Source organism: Rutidosis leptorrhynchoides, chromosome 9 (assembly GCF_046630445.1).
Source record: "Rutidosis leptorrhynchoides isolate AG116_Rl617_1_P2 chromosome 9, CSIRO_AGI_Rlap_v1, whole genome shotgun sequence".
NCBI classification, from domain to species: Eukaryota; Viridiplantae; Streptophyta; class Magnoliopsida; order Asterales; family Asteraceae; genus Rutidosis; species Rutidosis leptorrhynchoides.
In genome coordinates, this window is record NC_092341.1 from 299857217 (window position 1) to 299879552 (window position 22336).

A 22336-nucleotide genomic window follows, 5' to 3' on the forward strand; every position below is an offset into this window, starting at 1 on the left:
TCAACATACATTCTCTACGAGAGAATTCGACTCCAACACCCTTAACCAAGGGTTTATACCTACCTCCACAAACCGTCCATTTAGACAACTAAAGTGGACTTCACCAATGACCACTACGGGTGGTAATCCCGACCCATTCAAAGTCAATCCAATTTGACATAAGTCCCAAAAACATCTTTAATCACTAACGACTAGTGATTTACTTTCCAAAACATCGTTTAACACTTTAATCAAACCTTTATATACACGGTTCATAAATTCTCGATCTCATGACTTAGTTTGACAACATTTGAGGTTAACACCCATTTTTCATACCAACATGTTCTTATGAACATCTAAACACTAACACAATTACAATCTAGTGGTTAAACACCCAAACCATGACCAAATTTGTCCTCAAACCCTAAACCCACAATAATCGGGTTTACTTACACAATACATAAAGCAAAACCCCCAAATTCATGAGAAATGGAGTTTATAATCCAAACTAGTTCAATCCCTAAATATGAACAAGAATCTTAACAATAAAATTCGGAGTTAGAGTTTACCATAACAATCAAAATGTAGCCGAGAACGAAAGGAACAACTTTAACTCTAGCGACCCGACCCAAACCGCTCTTCTTCTTCTCCAAACTAAGCTTTCTCTCACTAAAAACACCTCCTCTCTCTAGGGTTTGAAGATGAGAGTGTTGGTGGGTGAAATGTGATCCATAAATAAGGTTGGATCAGTTTTAGAGGCTCCAAACCGACCCCAAGTGAAAAGACCCAAATACCCCTTTTAATTTGAGTAAAATAGAGCTGCTGGCCCATCAGGCCTTCTGGACGGCGTCCAAAAAGCTTGGACGGTGTCCTAACCTTCATTGTTGGACGGCGTCCTGAAGTCTGGACGGAGTCCCAATGAACTGAGTCTGAAACTGAACTTGTTTTGGTCGTAACTTTCAAACCGTAACTCCGTTTTCGACGAATCAAATATCGTTAGAAATGTAATGAGATTTACTATCCAATGGTAAGGTTTTAGAACATCAACTCCAACTTTATTGGGGATCCAAATATACACTTACATGCCTCGTATTTCGAATGTCGCTCGAAATAACGTGTAACTGAAAAACGGGTGTTACAATTTGTGACATCTTTCTAGGTGTCGTGCTCTTCTTTTTGCTGCGGATTTTGATTTTCCTTTACCAAATTGTAACTTATTATCTTCGCATCTGGATTCTTTTCTTACTCCGTCCAATCTTTCTCTGATTTCTGATACTATTTCACTCGGAAGTGTGTCATTATTACGTTTAGTGATCAAAGCGTGTAGCATTAGACCATGGTTTAGTTCACAGGCAGTCTTCATTTCGTAAAAACCTAAAAAAAATAAAAATTCAGAATGGGGGGAGAAGACTAGTTCTTTAGGGTCTGCTAGGGAAAGACCATTCGGGTTCCATTTTCGAGAACTACACGAAAACAAAAAATCTAACTCTAACAGAAATACATATTATCCTTTAAAGACTTGATTCTCCCCACACTTAGTTAGCTGTGGTATCGAAATTGTGATTAACTTCGTTGTCAACTTCCATTGGACTATCTATGTAATGTTTAACTCTGTGACCATTAACCTTAAATTCAATCCCATTTGAATTTATTAATTCTATCGTTCCGTATGGGAAAACTCTTTTGACTATGAATGGTCCAGACCATCTTGATTTCAATTTTCCAGGAAATAGCTTGAATCGTGAATTGAAAAGAGGAACTCTGTCTCCTTCTTTAAATTCTTTTGAACTTCTGATTCTTTTATCATGCCATTTCTTCGTTCTTTCCTTATAGATTAACGAATTTTCGTATGCTTCATGTCTTAATTCTTCTAATTCGTTTAGTTAACTTAACCGTAGACGTCCAGCTTCATGTAAGTCGAGATTACATGTCTTCAAAGTCCAAAATGCTTTGAGTTCAATTTCTACTGGAAGATGACATGCTTTTCCATAAATAAGTCTAAAAGGTGTGGTTCCAATTGGAGTTTTGTAGGCTGTTCTAAAAGCCCATAGTGCATCCTCCAATTTAATGGACCATTCCTTCGGATTTGATCCTACGGTTTTTTCTAGAATACGTTTTAAAGCTCGGTTGGTATTTTCAACTTGTCCACTTGTTTGTGGATGATATGCGGTGGAGATTTTATGAGTTACTCCATATCTTTTGAGAACTTTCTCAAGTTGATTAATATAGAAATGAGTACCCCGATCACTTATTAAAGTTTTAGGCGTTCCAAACCTTGCAAAAAGACGTTTTAAAAAGTTGACTACAACTCGTGCATCGTTATTTGGGAGAGCTTGTGCTTCCGCCCATTTAGATACATAATCAATGGCTACGAGAATATAGAGATTATTATGAGATTTTGAAAATGGACCCATAAAGTCAATACCCCAAATGTCAAATACTTCACATACTTGGATGTCATTTTGTGGCATTTCATCACGTTGACTTATTTTTCCGGCCCTTTGACAAGTATCATAGGATTTGTAAAGAAGGTGTGCGTCTTTGTAAATTGTAGGCCAATAGAATCCAGCATCATAAACTTTTCTTGCTGTTAGTTGAGGCCCATAGTGCCCTCCTGTTGGTCCTGTGTGACAATGGTTTAAAATTTTACTAGCTTCATCTCCGAATACACATCGGCGTATTATTTCATCTAGACAACTTTTAAACAGATGTGGATCTTCCCAGAAATAGTGTTTTATATCACTGAAGAATTTCTTTCGTTTTTGGTACGATAATCCTTTTTCAAGGAATCCACATACTAAATAGTTTGCATAGTCTTCAAACTATGGAATTTCATTATAATCTATCTTCAATAGATATTCATCAGGAAAGTTGTCTTGTATGGCCGATTCATTTAGAACTTCTAATTCGGGATTTTCAAGGCGAGAAAGATGATCAGCGACGAGATTTTCTGCTTCTTTTTTATCTCGAATTTCAATATCGAACTCTTGTAAGAGTAAGATCCAACGGATTAATCTTGGTTTGGCATCTTGTTTCGAAAATAGGTATCTAAGAGCAGAATGGTCGGTATAGACCACCGTTTTTGCTAGAACGAGATATGAACGAAATTTGTCAAAAGCGAAGACAATAGCAAGGAGTTCTTTTTCAGTAGTTGTATAGTTCGTTTGTGCTCCTTGTAACGTCTTACTAGCATAATATATAGGTTGAAATCGTTTTTCAATCCTTTGTCCTAAAACGGCTCCCATTGCAAAATCACTTGCATCGCACATTAGTTCAAACGGTAGATTCCAATTTGGTGTTATCATGATCGTCGCATTAGTAAGTTTCTCTTTAAGAATATTAAAAGATTTGATGCATTCATCTGAAAAGATGAATGGAGCATCTTTTTCTAGGAGTTTATTAATAGGAGTGGCAATTTTAGAAAAATCTTTTATGAAACGTCGGTAAAAACCGGCATGCCCTAGAAAACTCCTAACTCCTCTAACATTGGTGGGATGTGGAAGTTTAGCAATTACATCTACTTTAGTTCTATCCACTTTAATTCCTTCTTTGGAAATTTTATGTCCAAAAACGATGCCTTCTTTAACCATGAAATGGCATTTCTCCCAATTAAGAACTAGATTTGATTGTTCGCATCTAATCAGCATTCGTTCAAGATTATCTAGACATGTTTCAAAAGTATCACCGAAGACTAAAAAGTCATCCATGAAAACTTCCATGCATTCTTCTATCATGTCGTGAAAAATCGCCATCATACACCTTTGAAAGGTTGCAGGGGCATTGCAAAGTCCAAATGGCACGCGTTTGTAAGCAAAAGTACCATAAGGGCACGTGAACGTGGTTTTCTCTTGATCTTCGGGTGCTATTGGAATTTGAAAATATCCGGAAAATCCATCAAGAAAACAATAATAACTATTTCCGGCTAATCTTTTCAACATTTGATCAATGAAAGGTAAGGGAAAGTGATCTTTTCTGGTGCGTCATTTAATTTTCTATAATCAATACACACACGCCATCCTGTTACAGTCCTAGTAGGAATAAGCTCATTTTTTTCATTTGTAATGACAGTCATGCCACCCTTCTTAGGCACGCATTGAACTGGGCTTACCCATAGACTATCAGAAATTGGATAAATTAAACCTGCATCTAGCAGTTTAATTATTTCTTTTTTAACAACATCTTGCATATTCGGATTTAGTCTTCATTGGCGTTGCACATACGTTTTATGACCTTCTTCCATAAGGATTTTATGTGTGCAATACGAAGGACTTATTCCTTTAATATCATGAATCTTCCATGCAATGGCTGGTTTATGAGCTTTCAACACAGAAATGAGTTGTGATTTCTCATTTTCAGTAAGAGAAGACGATATTATTTCAGGTAATTTAGATTCACCATGTAAATAAGCGTATTCCAAATGGTTTGGAAGTGGCTTTAATTCTAATGTCGATGGTTCTTCTATCGATGATTTATATCGATATCTGTCTTCTTCTTTTAGCATTTGAATTTCTTCTGTTGTTGGTTCATATACCTTAGCTATTAGTGTAGCTAACATTTCAGCTTCATCAATTGGTTCATTACCTTCTCCTAAAGAACATTCTCCTGTTCCTTATAATTCTGGAAATTCTTCTAACAATTCTGCATGTGAATCTATAGTTTGAATATAATAACATGTATCATCTGCAGATTGTGGTTGTTGCATTGCTCTATCAACTGAAAAGGTGACACTCTCATCCTCTATACTTAGGGTCAGTTTCTTACCAAACACGTCTATCATTGCTTTAGCCGTGTTTAAGAATGGTCTTCCTAATATGAGAGGAACTTGAGAATCTTCTTCCATGTCCAGAACAAAAAAATCTACTGGAAATACTAAAGTACCAACTTTAACTAGCTTGTTCTCCATTATCCTTCTAGGATATTTTATTGATCGATCGGCTAGTTGTATGCTTATTCTTGTTGCTTTCAATTCTCCAAGGTCTAGTTTAGCGTAAAGTGAATACGGCATTAAATTTATACTAGCACCTAAGTCTGCCAATGTTTCTATTGAACTAAGACTACCCAGAAAACATGGAATTGTGAAACTTCCTGAATCAGATAGTTTTTCTGGTATCTTATTCAATAGCACTGCTAAACAATTAGCATTCATAGTAACAGCCGAGAGTTCTTCCATTTTCTTTCTATTCGAGATTAGATCTTTCAGAAATTTAGCATATCTAGGCATTCCTGAAATCACATCAATGAAAGGAAGATTTACATTTATTTGTTTAAACATATCCAAGAATTTGGATTGCTCGGCTTCAAGTTTCTCTTTTTTCATTTTACTCGGGTAAGGAAGTGGTGGTTGGTATGGTTTAACATAAGGTTTATCCTTAACTGTGTTATCTTCATTAACCTTTTCAACTACCGGTTCTTTTTCCTTATCATGTTCAGGTTGTGGTTCTTGTGGAGTAGGAATAGCTTCATCAGAATTATCAGGTATTTCAGGTGGTTTAAGTGTTGTACCACTTCTTGTGGTAATAGCTTTAGCTGTTTCATTCCGGGGGTTTGCATTTGTATCACTAGGTAAACTTTCCAGTTTTCTCTCTCCTATTAACCTTGCTAGGTTACTTACTTCTTGTTCCAAGTTTTGAATAGAAGCTTGTTGATTTCTAAATGCTTGAGCATTTTGTTCATTAGTTTGTTTTTGAGATGTGAAAAACTGCGTTTGAGTTTCAACTAGCTTCGTCATCATATCTTCTAAATTCGGCTTTTTATCATCGGTTTGTGGTGGTTTGTTTTGAAAATTAGGTCTTTGCTGGTTGTAAGTATTATTGGATACTTGTTGATTGCTAGGACCTTGTTGGTTGTTGTATGGAATATTTTGGTTATAATTCTGATTTTGATTGTAAATCGGTCTTGGCTGTTGATAATTATTCTGATAATTATTTCCAGGCCTTTGGTTTAGATATGAAACATTCTCTCTTTGTTCCATTGTTAGTTCAATACTGAGACAATCTTTTGTCAAATGTGGTCCTCCACACTGCTCACAACTAATTCGTATTGAGTGGATATCTTTAGTCATCTTTTCCATTCGTCTCTCGACAGCATCTATCTTTGCGGAAATGGAATCTAAGTCATGGCTAGAATCGGCTCTAGCTGCTTTAGATGATCTAACGATATCTTTTTCTTGGTGCCACTCATGTGAGTGGGAAGCAGTGTTATCAATAATTTTATAAGCATCAGTTTCGGTTTTCTTCATAATAGAACCACCAGCTGCTATATCGATGTCTTTCCTTGTAGTGATGTCGCATCCTTGGTAGAATATTTGTACTATTTGACAGGTGTCTAAACCATGTTGCGGACATCCTCTTAATAATTTTCTAAATCTTGTCCACGCCTCATATAGAGTTTCATTTGGTTTCTGTGTAAACGTAACAATTTCTCCTTGAAGTCTTACGGCTTTAGATGCCGGAAAGAATTGTTTAAGAAATTTTTCAACTAAAACGTCCCATGTATCAATCGCCCCTTCACGTAACGATTCCAACCAATCTTTGGCTTCTCCCTTTAAAGTCCAGGGAAATAACATGAGATATATCTGTTCATCCTCAACTTCTCTTATTTTAAATAGTGTGCAGATCCTATTAAAGGTACGAAGATATTCATTTGGATCTTCCTTCGGCGCACCACTAAATTGGCATTGATTAGTCACCATATGTAGAATTTGTCATTTGATTTCATAATCTGGCGCATTAATGTCTGGATGAGTAATTGCGTGACCTTGGCCAGTGCGTTTAGCTCTCATTCGGTCTTACATACTTAAAGGTTCCAGATTTTCCATGATTGAATTTGTTGAATCCGAATCACTAGAGGATTCTGATTTAATGGTTCGTTCCTCAACAATCTCTGTTTGAATGATTGGTGGTTCCGAAGGAAAATTTAATGGTTCAGGATCTATGAATTGTCCCTGAATATTATCCGGATTCTCAATTGTGAGGTCGGGTTCAAAAAATGGATTATCGGAAATTTGAATTGGAGTACTTGGTCGACTGGATGACGATTCTAAAGAAAAATCAACGGCGGTAATATTTGCTAAATGTCTTGATCTAGTTACAGGTGGTGAACGTATAAAAGGTGGTGAACGTCTTGCTCGATGCATTCACTGAATATCCTATTAGTTTTTAAAAGGAAAGAAAAATTATATAAGTTATCCAATTAATAGACTTTTCTGATTTTGCCCACGTTTCGAATAGCCAAAAGATGCAGCAGAGGGGCAGGATTCGTTTGGTCTCAATATAATTGAGGACTGTTTGGCTCCAATAACCCAGTCCACGTACAAATCCAACTATTACTACGAACCAGAAAATTTTGATGTCTATCAATTTAACCACTTAAAATAAATTTTCGTAATTTTAAGAAATTTAGATAAGAAGTAGAATAAAAATCTATGTCCTAAAAACTAGAATAGCGAGAAATAAGAAAGAAAAAGAGCGCGTCGAAAAAGGTCGAAAAAGAAAAAAAAAATTGAAAAAGGCGTCGAAAAATGAAAAAGAAAAAGAGTGACTTATAAAACTTAAAAACACTCGACTAACCCAACCTTATTACTATCACTAACTTAAAATTATAATCGCAAATTGAGATTACTAATTGTAATGATAATTGATACATAGGTAAAAGGCGTCTAAAAATATTAAAGCTTACAAGTAAAACTATATCCCAAATGGAAATAACTTAAAAAGAAACTAAAACTTAAAAAGGCGTCGCAAAATTCTAAAGCACTTAAATCTTAGTCTAAAGAAAAAGCACTTAGTATGTGGATTCCTTAAAAAGACGTTTTAAAAAGTTGACTACAACTCGTGCATCGTTAGTTGGGAGAGCTTGTGCTTCCGCCCATTTAGATACATAATCAATGGCAACGAGAATGTATAGATTATTATGAGATTTTGGAAATGGACCCATAAAGTCAATACCCCAAATGTCAAATACTTCACATACTTGAATGACATTTTGTGGTATTTCATCACGTTGACTTATTTTTCCGGCCCTTTGACAAGCATCACAGGATTTGCAAAGAAGGTGTGCGTCTTTGAAAATTGTAGGCCAATAGAATCCAGCATCGTAAACTTTTCTTGCTGTGAGTTGAGGCCCATAATGACCTCCTGTTGGTCCTGTGTGACAATGGTTTAAGATTTTACTAGCTTCATCTCCGAATACACATCGGCGTATTATTCCATCCGGAAAACTTTTGAACAAATGTGGATCTTCCCAAAAATAGTGTTTTATATCACTAAAGAATTTATTTCGTTTTTGGTACGACAACCCTTTTTCAAGGAATCCACATACTAAGTAGTTTGCATAGTCTGCAAACCATGGAATTTCATTATAATCTATCTTCAATAGATATTCATCAGGAAAGTTATCTTGTATGACCGATTCATTTAGAACTTCTAATTCAGGATTTTCAAGACGAGAAAGATGATCAGCTGCGAGATTTTCTGCTCCCTTTTTATCTCAGATCTCAATATCGAACTCTTGTAAGAGTAAGATCCAACGGATTAATCTTGGTTTGGCATCTTGTTTTAAAAATAGGTATCTAAGAGCAGAATGGTCGGTATAGACCACCGTTTTAGCTAGAACGAGATATGAACGAAATTTGTCAAAAGCAAAGACAATAGCAAGGAGTTCTTTTCAGTAGTTGTGTAATTTTTTTGTGCTCCTTGTAACGTCTTACTAGCATAATATATAGGTTGAAATAGTTTTTCAATCCTTTGTCCTAAAACGGCTCCCATTGCAAAATCACTTGCATCGCACATTAGTTCAAACGGTAGATTCCAATTTGGAGTTATCATGATCGGTGCATTAGTGAGTTTTTCTTTAAGAATATTAAAAGATTTGATGCATTCATCTGAAAAGATGAATGAAGCATCCTTTTCTAGGAGTTTATTCATAGGAGTGGCAATTTTAGAAAAATCTTTTATGAAACGTCGGTAAAAACCGAGATGCCCTAGAAAACTCCTAACTCCTCTAACATTGGTGGGATGTGGAAGTTTAGCAATTACATCTACTTTAGCTCTATCCACTTCAATTTCTTCCTTTGAAATTTTATGACTAAGAACGATGCCTTCTTTAACCATAAAATGGCATTTCTCCCAATTAAGTACTAGATTTGATTGTTCGCATCTAATAAGTATTCGTTCAAGATTAACTAGACATGATTCAAATGTATCACCGAAGACTGAAAATTCATCCATGAAAACTTCCATGCATTCTTCTATCATGTCATGAAAAATCGCCATCATGCACCTTTGAAAGGTTGCAGGGGAGTTGCAAAGTCCAAATGGCATGCGTTTGTAAACAAAAGTACCATAAGGGCACGTGAATGTGATTTTCTCATGGTCTTCGGGTGCTATTGAAATTTGAAAATATCCAGAAAAACCATAAAGAAAACAATAGTAACTATTTCCGGCTAATCTTTCCAACATTTGATCAATGAAAGGTAAGGGAAAGTGATCTTTTTTGGTGGCGTCATTTAATTTTCTATAATCAATACAAACACGCCATCCTGTTACAGTCCTAGTAGGAATAAGCTCATTTTTTTCATTTGTGATGACAGTCATGCCACCCTTCTTAGGTACGCATTGAACTGGGCTTACGCATGGACTATCAGAGATTGGATAAATTAAACCTGTATCAAGCAGTTTAATAATTTCTTTCTTAACAACATCTTGCATATTAGGATTTAGTCTTCTTTGGCGTGGCACATACGTTTTATGACCTTCTTCCATAAGGATTTTATGTATGCAATACGAAGGACTTATTCCTTTAATGTCATGAATCTTCCATGCAATAGCTGGTTTATGAGCTTTTAGCACAGAAATGAGTTGTGATTTTTCATTTTTTGTAAGAGAAGACGATATTATTACAGGTAATTTAGATTCACCATGTAAATAAGCATATTCCAAATGGTTTGGAAGTGGCTTTAACTCTAATGTCGGTGGTTCTTCCATCGATGATTTATATCGATATCTGTCTTCCTCTTTTAGCATTTGAATTTCTTCTGTTGTTGGTTCATATCCATTAGCCATAAGTGTAGCTAACATTTCAGTTTCATCAATTGGTTCAGTTCCTTCTCCTAAAGAACATTCTCCTGTTCCTTGTAATTCTAGAAATTCTTCTAACAATTCTGCATGTGAATCTATAGTTTAAATATAATAACATGTATCATCTGCAGATTGCGGTTGTTGCATTGCTCTATCAACAGAAAAGGTAACACTCTCGTCCTCTATACTTAGGGTCAGTTTCTTACCGAACACGTCTATTATTTCTTTAGCCGTGTTTAAGAATGGTCTTCCTAATATGAGAGGTACTCGAGAATCTTCTTCCATGTCCAGAATAACAAAATCTACTGGAAATACTGAAGTACCAACTTTAACTAGCATGTTATCCATTATCCCTCTAGGATATTTTACTGATCGATCGGCTAGTTGTATGCTTATTCGTGTTGGTTTCAATTCTCCAAGGTCTAGTTTAGCGTATAGTGAATACGGAATTAAATTTATACTAGCACCTAAGTCTGCCAATGCTTCTATTGAACTAAGACTACCCAAAAAACATGGAATTGTGAAACTTCCTGGATCTGATAATTTTTCTGGTATCTTATTCAAAAGCACTGCAGAACAATTAGCATTCATAGTAACAGCCGAGATTTCTTCCATTTTCTTTCTATTTGTGATTAAATCTTTCAAGAATTTAGCATATCTAGGCATTCCTGAAATCACATCAATGAAAGGAAGATTTACATTTATTTGTTTAAATATATCCAAGAATTTGGATTGCTCGGCTTCAAGTCTCTCTTTTCTCATTTTACTCGGGTAAGGAAGTGGTGGTTGGTATGGTTTAACATAAGGTTTAGCCTTAACTGTGTTATCTTCATTAACCTTTTCAACTACCGGTTCTTTTTCCTTATCTTGCTCAGACTGTGGTTCTTGTGGAGTAGGAATAGCTTCATCAGAAATTACAGGTATTTCAGGTGGTTTAAGTGTCATACCACTTCTTGTGGTAATGGCTTTAGCTGTTTCATTCCGGGGGTTAGCATTAGTATCGCTAGGTAAACTTCCCGGTTTTCTTTCACCTATCAACCTTGCCAGGTTGCTTACTTCTTGTTCTAAATTTTGAATCGAAGCTTGTTGATTTATAAATGCTTGAGCATTTTGTTCATTCGTTTATTTCTGAGATGTGAAAAACTGTGTTTGAGATTCAACTAACTTTGACATCATATCTTTTAAATTTGGCTTTTTATCATCAGTTTGTGGTGGTTTGTTTTGAAAAATAGTTCTTTGCTGATTGTAAGTATTATTGGATACTTGTTGATTGCTTGGACCTTGTTGGTTGTTGTATGGAACATTTCGGTTATAGTTCTGATTTTGATTGTAGATTGGTCTTGGCGGTTGATAATTATTCTGATAATTATTTCCAGGCCTTTGGTTTATGTATGAAACATTCTCTCTTTGTTCCATTGTTAGTTCAATACTGAGATAATCTTTTGTTAAATGTGATCCTCCACATTGCTCACAACTAATTCGTATTGAGTGGATATCTTTAGTCATCTTTTCAATTCGTCTCTCGATAGCATCTATCTTTGCGGAAATGAAATCTAAGTCATGGCTAGAATCGGCTCTAGCTGCTTTAGATGATCTAACGATATCTTTTTCTTGGTGCCATTCATGTGAGTGGGAAGCAGTGTTATCAATAATTTTATAAGTGTCAGTTGCGGTTTTCTTCATAATGGAACCACCGGCTGCTATATCGATGTCTTTCCTTGTAGTGATGTCGCATCCTTGGTAGAATATTTATACTATTTGACAGGTGTCTAAACCATGTTGCGGACATCCTCTTAATAACTTTCCAAATCTTGTCCACGCTTTGTATAGAGTTTCGTTTGGCTTTTGTGTGAACGTAACAATTTCTCCTTGAAGTCTCACGACTTTAGATGCCGGAAAGAATTGTTTAAGAAATTTTTCAACTAAAACATCCCATGTATCAATCGCCCCTTCAGGTAATGATTCCAACCAATCTTTGGCTTCTCCCTTTAAAGTCCAGGGAAATAACATGAGATATATCTTTTCATCCTCCACTTCTCTTATTTTAAATAAAGTACAGATCCTATTAAATGTACGAAGATGTTCGTTTGGATCTTCCTTCGGCGCACCACTAAATTGGCATTGATTAGTTACCATGTGTAGGATTTGTCCCTTAATTTCATAATCTGGCGCATTAATGTCAGGTTGAGTAATTGCGTGACCTTGGCCAATGCGTTTAGCTCTCATTCGGTCTTCCATACTTAGAGTTTCCAGATTCTCCATGATTGAATTTGTTGAATCTGAATCACTAGAGGATTCTGATTTAATGGTTCGTTCCTCAACAATCTTCGTTTGAATGATTGGTGGTTCCGGAGGAAAGATTAGTGGTTCAGGATCTCTGAATTGTCCTTGAATATCCTCCGGGTTCTCAATTGTGAGGTCGGGTTCAAAAAATGGATTATCGGAAATTTGAATTGGAGTACTTGGTCGACTAGATGATGATTCTAAAGAAAAATCAACGGCGACAATATTTGCTAGATGTCTTGATCGAGTTACAGGTGGTGAACGTACAAAAGGTGGTGAACGTTTTGCTCGGTGCATTCACTGAATATCCTATTAGTTATAAAAGTAAAAATTATATAAGTTATCAAATTAATAGACTTTTCTGCTTTTGCCCACGTTTCGAATAGCCAATAGATGCAGCAGGGAGCCAGAACCCTTTAAAACGGAAGCTCACAACTCAGCCACTAACAAATCCAACTATTACTACGAAGCAGAAAATTTGGATGTCTATCAATTTAGCCGCTTAAAATAATTTTTCGTTGAATTTTAAAGAAATTTTAGAGAAGAAATAGAAAATTCTATGTCCTAAAAACTAGAGCGGCGAAAAATAAAAAAAGAAAAAGAGCGCGTCGAAAAACGTCGAAAAAAATAAAAGGTCGAAAAATAAAAAGAATGTAGCGCGTCGAAACTTAAAAGGGAACCAAAAACTAAGAATTAAAAGTTGCGTCTAAAAATATTAAAGCTTAAAAGAAAAACTATATCCCAAATGGCAATAACTTAAAAAGGTACTAAAATATAAAAACGGATTCGCAAAATTCTAAAGCACCTAAATATTAGTCTAAAGAAAAAGCACTTAAGGACTTTTACGGCAAAGCCTAAAAATCTAGAAATAAAAATAACTACGGCAAAAACTATGACTTAAAACTAAATACGAGCGAAAAATACAATTATTACGCTAAAACAAATAAAAAGATACAAAATATAAAAATAAAACTTAAAGTTGTAAAAAGTACAATTTTTATAAAAATATTATTTTTATATTATTTATTTTATAAAAGTATTACTTTTATATATTTATAAAACTAATTACACTTAATAATACAAATTAAATAAAAACTAAAACAACTAATTATTAAATATAACCCTAATTAGGGTTTTAATTATAATAATTATAATTAATTTTAAACCCTAAACTGGTCGGACTAGGTTACCAGACCAGTCAAATCACCTCATGCGATCGCATGAGGTGTTAGTTGATTTTCCATGCGATCGCATGGCTTGCGAATTCGGGCCAGACTTTGGGCTGCTACAGTGATCGGGCCGAGTGGTTTACTATTTTTTTTTCTTTTTTCTGTTTTAGATTGTATAAAGTAAATATATAACTTAAATACAAATTTAGTTTTAAAACCTAAAATAAAAATACTTTTTAACTTTATATATATTTAACAACTCTTAAAAACAAATATATGGATTTTTTATATTTTCTTTTTATATTTTTGTATTTTTATTTAAAACATATATTTTTTTTATATAAAGAACTTAATAATAAAAAAAAAGCTTTTTTTTATATATAGCGTTGCGCTTCCGGCGTTTAAGCAAGAGTTCCCCGGCAGCGGCGCCAAAAATACTTGATGTGTGCGAGGTGGTGTATAAAATAGTTATTAATTTTTACAAGGAAATACTATTAAATACGATACAATTTTACACAAGTGATTTATTTATTTATAGAGTGGATATACTTAAACCTTGCTACAACACTTATAGGCAGTGTACCTAATTGTACAGTAGTGTAGTTTTTAGTAAGTCCGGTTCGTTCCACAGGGAGACTTAGCCAAGTTTAACGCTATATTTTTTTACTTATAATTGTAAAAATACAAAAATATATATAAGTAGTATTGTTATTATAAAAGGGGGTTTTTACCGTTTAATGACCGGTTTGTCGATTTTTAAAACGTTAGTCGCAGTTAAAACCTAATGTAAAATATTAAAAATAAATATAACTTAATTTAAAGCGTAAAGTAAATAACGATAATGAAATTGCGATAAATAAAAGTGCGATAAAATAAAATTGCGATAATTAAAGAGTACGATAATTAAAAATGCAATTAAATAAAATGACAATAAATAAAAGTGCGATAATTAAAAGTGCAATTAAATATGAAATATATAAATTATGCTTATTTAAACTTCCGTAATCATGATGTTTGACGTGTTAATTTTAGTTTTATTACCATGGGTTAATTGTCCTTTGTCCTGGATTATTTGATATGTCCATACGGATTTGTCCATAATAGTCCATCAGTCATAATCATAAAGTGCGAAAGTCTTCGTCAAATTATTCTTATTCTCGAAGTCAAATATTCCAACTAATTGGGGATTCGAATTGTAACAAGGTCTTAATACTTTGTTTAATGAATACACCAGGTTATTGACTGCGTGTAGTCCAAGGTTTTACTACTTTGTTAACAATTACACCAATTACCCTTGAATGTAATCCACCCATGTTTCAACAAGTCTATTAACTATTAATCCAGTTCCGTGTCCGGTAAAATGAACAATTATTGGTATTTATAGATATCCCGCCCACCGTATCCAGTCAAGCGTATGTGGTTATATATAAATACGTCAAATTATAAGTCTATATATTAAATCAACGAGGTATCATTTAGTTAATATAAAACCCATTAATAGCCCATAGTCTAATTTCCACAAGTGTCGTTCTTTTGTCCAAACCCCAATTATAGTCCAAAGCCCAATTACCCAATTTTAATATTTAGCCCAACATCATGATTACTTCGGCATTAAATAAGCATAATAATAACTTAGCTACAAGACATTAATTTAAAAATAACATTAACCATAACTTACAGTGATTAAAAATAGCGTAGCGTTACACGGACAGAATTTCGACTTACACCCTTACAACATTCGCTAACATACCCTTATTATTAGAATTAAAATTAAAATTAAAATTATAATATAAATATATATATATACGTTTGATAGATGAAGAGAAAAAGATAGATATATGATAAATCGTTCGACAAGCTGCCTTTTTATAGCAATGTGGCCCGATACTATACATCATGCGATCGCATGAGTTTTCCTCTTCGAAGCCATGCGATCGCATGGCCGTATTTCTCAGCTAACATTCACAGGTTCAATCGTTTGCCGACACTTTTATTAATATAAATATAATATATATAATTTTAAGTAATTATATATATATTATATTATATTTATGCGCATAGTTGACTTGTAATTTTTGCTCCGTTGCGTCGCGCATTGAGAGTTGACTTTGGTCCCGGTTCCGGATTTTCGAACGTCCTTGCGTACAATTTAATATCTTGTATTTTGAAAGGACCCGTCCTAATCCATCCGGACGAAGTCCATATCAATTATAAACGATTCACATCAGTTGATTACATCGCGAGGTACTTGACCTCTATATGATACATTTTACAAACATTGCATTCATTTTTGAAAAGACAATCTTTCATTACATCGAAATTTGACGGCATGCATATCATTTCATAATATAGCTAACTATAATCGACTTAATAATAATCTTGATGAACTCAACGACTCGAATGCAACGTCTTTTGAAATATGCCCTGAATGACTCCAAGTAATATCTTTAAAATGAGCAAATGCATAGCGGAAGATTTCTTTCGTACCTGAGAATAAACATGCTTTCAAGTGTCAACCAAAAGGTTGGTGAGTTCATTAGTTTAACATAAATAATCATTTCATAGTTTTAATAGACCACAAGATTTCATATTTCCATTTCTCATAAACATACGTCCCATGCATAGAGACAAAAATATCATTCATATGGATTGAACACCTGGTAACCGACATTCACAATATACATATAAGAATATCCCCATCATTCCGGGATCCTCCTTCGGACATGATATAAATTTCGAAGTACTAAAGCATCCGGTACTTTGGATGGGGCTTGTTGGGCCTGATAGATCTATCTTTAGAGTTCGCGTCAATTAGGGTGTCTGTTCCCTAATTCTTAGATTACCAGACTTAATAAAAAGGGGCATATTCGATTTCGATAATTCAACCATATAATGTAGTTTCGATTACTTGTGTCTATTTCGTAAAACATTTATAAAAATTGCGCATGTATTCTCAGCCCAAAAATATATAGGGTAAAAAGGCAAATGAAACTCACAGTACTGTATTTTGTAGTAAAAATACATATGACGACATGGAACAATGCAGGGTTGGCCTCGGATTCACGAACCTATATCATTTGTATATTTATTAATACATATAATCGTAGTCAAACCAATATTTATATTATTATCAATGATGTAGATTATATATTTAATATTTTATAAGTTTCATTATTATTATTTACATATTTTCATTTCATATATAAAAATATTAATATAGTTAAGTTGTACGTATTAAATATACTTATATACAAATATCATTTATTTTATATATCTTACTTATTATAAAAATAATAATAGAGTTAAGTTATATATATATTGGATATCTTTTTTTTATGTAACTAATATTTATTTGGTTAAAATAATACTAATAAATAAAAGTCGTAATATCTTTATAATAATAATATCAGTAGTTATAATAATATTAATACTCATTTTAAAAGTAGTGATAATAATAATACTGATAATAATAATAATAACAACAATAATAATCTTGATAATCCTATTAATAATAATAATAATCATAATCTTAATATTTTGTTTTAGTTAAATAATAATAATGATATAATAATAATAATAATAACAATAATAATAATACTAGTAATATTGTATCTATACTCATAATAATGTTAGCAATAATGATAATAATAATAAAGATAACTAATATTCATACTACTTAGCAACAAAAAATCCTTATGTTCATACTACTAGTAATAATAATATAAACTATATTAAGGTTAATAATTTTATTAATCGTGTTATTAATACAAATATTGATACTAATTAATAATAACATAAAACTAATCAATAATAATAATCCTACTTATAATAATAAGTATATCAATATTAACAATACTAATTATAACACTAATAACAATAACATAATAATTATAATAACAATAATAATAATAATAATAATAATAATAATAATAATAATAATAATAATAATAATAATAATAATAATAATAATAATAATAATAATAATAATAATGATAATGGAAGTGGAGTTAAAAGGATATACCCTCTAAAAAGAATTGGCCAAGACAGGACTCGAACCCGAGACCTCTTGCTCCTCGACCAAGTTCCCAACCATCCCCTCTGCTTTGCATTTCTGATTTACTCTCTAACTCTATTTTATTTAACTCGACAGTTAAATGTTTCTATTCCTTCTTCTTCCTCCCTCGAATCACACGGCCCAAAATGTTTTAGTCTTAAAACACTTACGATATATATTTCAGGATTTAATATCCAACTCTAAAACAATTAGTTGATTAACTGGATTAAGAAGGAAAAAAACAAAAAAAAAACATGCTGCTGTTCGCGACGGGTTTAAAAAAAAAAGAAATTGATTTTGAATTAGAGAAAGTTTTAGACAATTGTTACAACACGATTAAGATTTCAAATCGTCCACTGAAACTATAAAAATTATTAATTTAAGCAAAAACATCAACATGACTTCTAATTTTTGGATGAACAATTGAGTTGACTTTTGAAACATAAACTTTGACCTACAAATTCGAAATCTTTTTGAGAAATTGGAAGGTGAAACCTTGCAGATAGTTTGAATATATGATTCCAAACACAACTGCATTTATAGAATCTAAAAATTCGTTTGATTTTGAGCTTTGGTAAAAAAAATAATAAGAACAAAGGCAAGCGTGATATATATCTGTTTTCTGTTTAATTCGATTTATTGACAACTGTTAATTGTAACTGTATTTGATAATGGATATAAAAAGTCGAATGAATTCCCTCTCAACCAAGTTAATCGATTAGTTATGTAAATCAGAAGTTGTTGACATTGTATTCTATCCAAAGAGAAGAAAAAAAAAAGTAAAAGGCAGATAGGGATAGTCGACATTGTATTCCATCCAAGGAGAAGAAAACAGAAAAATATAAAAGTTAGATAGGGATAGATAACATACACGATTTTTAATTGATTTTATATATTATGAATTATTATATTATTAATAATTAATAAATATAAATACATTACTAATAATAATACTACTACAATATAAAAATAATGATAATGTTATAATAATAAAAATAATAATATTTAAGACAACGATAATAATTTTTAATAACAATAATGTTAATAATAATATTAATAATAATAATATTAATAAGGATAATAATATAAATTTTAAGAATAATAATAATAATATGATAACTACAATAAGAATAATAAATAAAAAAATTTAAATTTCTACTAATTTATAATTTTAACCATTCTCATAATGGTATTTATAAGTATATCAATAATAATAATAATAATAAAAATGTTAAAAAATTCTAATATTGATATTAACATTAATAATAATGAAAGTAGTAACAACAATATTAGTGTTAATACCATAACTATATTTTAACTTATAATTTCATATATTAATATTACAATTTATTAATTGTGTAACCTTTAATATTTATTTCATTTGTTACAATATAATAATTATTGATAGTAATCATATATATATAGATAATAATATCATATATTTATATATATTTATATATTTTTTTTTTTAATGATAACTTTATTATTCTATTTATTATTTTACATTTTTTTTATTTCTAATTGACTAAAGATATTTTATTAATTCCAAATACCTTATATTTATATATATATATATATATATATATATATATATATATATATATATATATATATATATATATATATATATATATATATTTACATATTTGTTATACACAATTGTTCGTGAATCGTCGGGAATAGTCAAAGGGTATTTGCATATATGAAATCAGTTCAAAGTTTTTAGACTCAACATTACAGACTTTGCTTATCATGTCGAAATCATATACAGATTAAGTTTAAATTTTGTCGGAAATTCCCGGGTCGTCACATATTTTGCGTTTCGCGTCTTGTACTCTTGTAATTTTGAGACGTTTCTCATCAATAATTGGAACCACTTTGATTGTATTTTGTACTTTTGAGCTTTTTGGTCGTTTGTGTCTTCAATTTATCGAATCTGTCTTTTGTCTTCACCTTTTATTATTTAAACGAATATCACTTGTAAATAGAACAATTGCAACTAAAAGCTTGTCTTTCTTGAGGAATAATGCTATGAAATATATGTTCGTTTTTAGCATTATCAATTCAAAACATGAATTCGAATCAATCTCCAAAATATAATAACGCAGATGTGTTAGGAATCTTATATTTGATCTATCTGTAAGTTTTCACGTTTCAATTCCCTCATTTGATTTCAAATTTCAAAGTCAAAGTTAAAAATTAAAAAGTCAACCGTATAGTTCATCAAGAAATTGGAATTGGTTTTGATGTTTTCAGTTCAATTGATAAATTAGAAAGCTTATAGGAATGATTTACTATCAAATTCATTTAGTGATTTCAACTTAAAACAGTCTCAAATTCAAAACTCGATTTAAAGTTCACGGTGTTCTTGACTGTGATAAACAAAAGCCTGAATTCGAAACAAATTTAAAAATCCTTAAATGTAGAAGTGTTAAGATCCTTTTACTAAAACTATCTGCAAAATCCTAGCTACCAATTCTCGATATCGAATTCAAATTTTGGAGTCAAAGTTTATGTATAAAAAGTCAACCAAATCGTTCTTGGAGAAATTCGTGTTTGTTTTGATGTTTCCAGTTAAATTGATAATGGAGAATGTTTCTAGGAGTCAATTAGAAACTAATTCATGTTATAACCTTATTCTAAATCATAGCCACTTGAAAAATCAATTTTTTTTTTTTTTTTTGAAAAAGAATATCAGCGACGGTCTGCAGTGTTTTCTTCTTCTTTATATTTTTTTTCTTCTGCTCTGGTAATCAAACACAACGTTCTGTTTCATTTACAATTCTTAAACCAAAACAAAATTCGCTGTTATGATTGTTATTACTCTGGTCTGTTTAAATTTTGGGAAGAAGAAGATAATGGAAGCAAAGTGAATACTGGTTAAATAAATTTAAGGTGTTAATTAAATTAGAAAAACTGAGGCAGAGGAGTGGTTTAGGTGTGTTTCGGGTGAGCGAGAGGTCTCGGGTTCGAGCCCGGCTATGGGCATTATTTTTAAGGGCTTTAAAGGTAGTTTTCTTTTTCTTTATAATTATTATTATTATCATTATTATTATTATTGTTATTATATTCATTATTATGATTATTATTATTGTTATTATTATGATTTTTATTATGATTGTTATTATTAGTAATATAGTAATTATTATTAACATCATAGTTGCAAGAATTAAAAGTATTACTAATGTTATTATTATTAAGATTAATTGTTATGAATATCATGATAATTATTATTGTTATTATCATTAAGTATTAAAGTTATAATTATTAGTATTATTATTATGTATTACGAACATTAGTATTATCACTATTACTAATACAAGTATTAGTTACCCTTTTAGTATTATTATTAGCATAACCCTAGTTACAACTATGATTATTATTATTATTATTATTATTATTATTATTATTATTATTATTATTATTATTATTATTATTACTAATATTAAAATCATTATGAGTATTATTATTAAGTAGTATGATTATTAATAATATCATTATTAATAAGATTTCTATTATTATTATTATTATTATTATTATTATTATTATTATTATTATTATTATTATTATTATAAGTTTTATTATTATTATTATTATTATTATTATTATTATTATTATTATTATCCTTACTATTAGTATAAGTATCATTATTATGATTAGGAGTATTATTATTATTATTATTATTACTAAAATAATACAATTTGATATAATTAGTATTAGTATCATTTTAAAATTTATTAGTATTATTAATATTGACGTAAATATTATTATTAATATTAGCATTTTTCGTTAATATGAATATCATTAACAAGTACTATTATTATTGAAAATTAATATAATTATTACTAAAAGTATCATTACTTGAAATCTATATTTTTATAAAAACTATTATTAATACTATCATTAATATTATTAGTACTATGAAAATTATTATTATTATCCGTATAATTATTCTAGTGTTATTATAACTAGTATTTTGTAAACAAAAGAGTAATTACATAAAAGTATATTTAATACACATAACTTAACTATATTAATATTTTTATATACAAAATGAATACATTTAATTAAATAATGAAATATATATATAAGTTATTAATATAAAGATTATATCACTAATAATAATATATATATTTATTCGATTACGATTATATATATTAATGAATACATAAATGATATAGGTTCGTGAATCCGAGGCCAACCCTGCATTTTTCAGATTCGTCATATGTATTTTTATTACAAAATACAGTATTGTGAGTTTCATTACTCCCTTTTTAAATGCTTTTGCAATATATATATTTTTGGGACTGAGAATACATGCGCTGTTTTATAAATGTTTTACGAAATAGACACAAGTAATCGAAACTACATTATATGGTTGAATGATCGAAGCCGAATATGCCCCTTTTTACTTGGTAACCTAAGAATTAGTAAACCAGTCTACTAATTGACGCAAATCCTAAAGATAGATCTATTGGGCCTAACGAACCCCATCCGTTGTAGCGGATGCTTTAGTACTTCGATGTTGTTTTATCATGTCCGATGGATGTCCCGGAATGATAGGGGATATTCTTATATGCATCTTGTTAATATCGGTTACCAGGTGTTCAATCCATATGAATGATTATTTTTGTCTCTATGCATGGGACGTATATTTATGAGAACTGAAAATGAAATCTTGTGGTCTATTAAAATTATGAAATGATTATTTATGATAAACTAATGAACTCACCAACCTTTTTGGTTGACACTTGAAAGCATGTTTATTCTCAGGT

General features: G+C 31.2%; 1 non-coding gene across 1 annotated transcript; it reads left to right on the forward strand.

The window, feature by feature from the left end:
* The first annotated feature begins 6305 nt into the window (after positions 1-6305).
* On the forward strand, positions 6306-6412 carry LOC139869851 (small nucleolar RNA R71). Its single transcript, XR_011766425.1, has one exon. It is a non-coding gene; the product is annotated as a small nucleolar RNA R71 (small nucleolar RNA).
* Positions 6413-22336: the final 15924 nt, after the last annotated feature.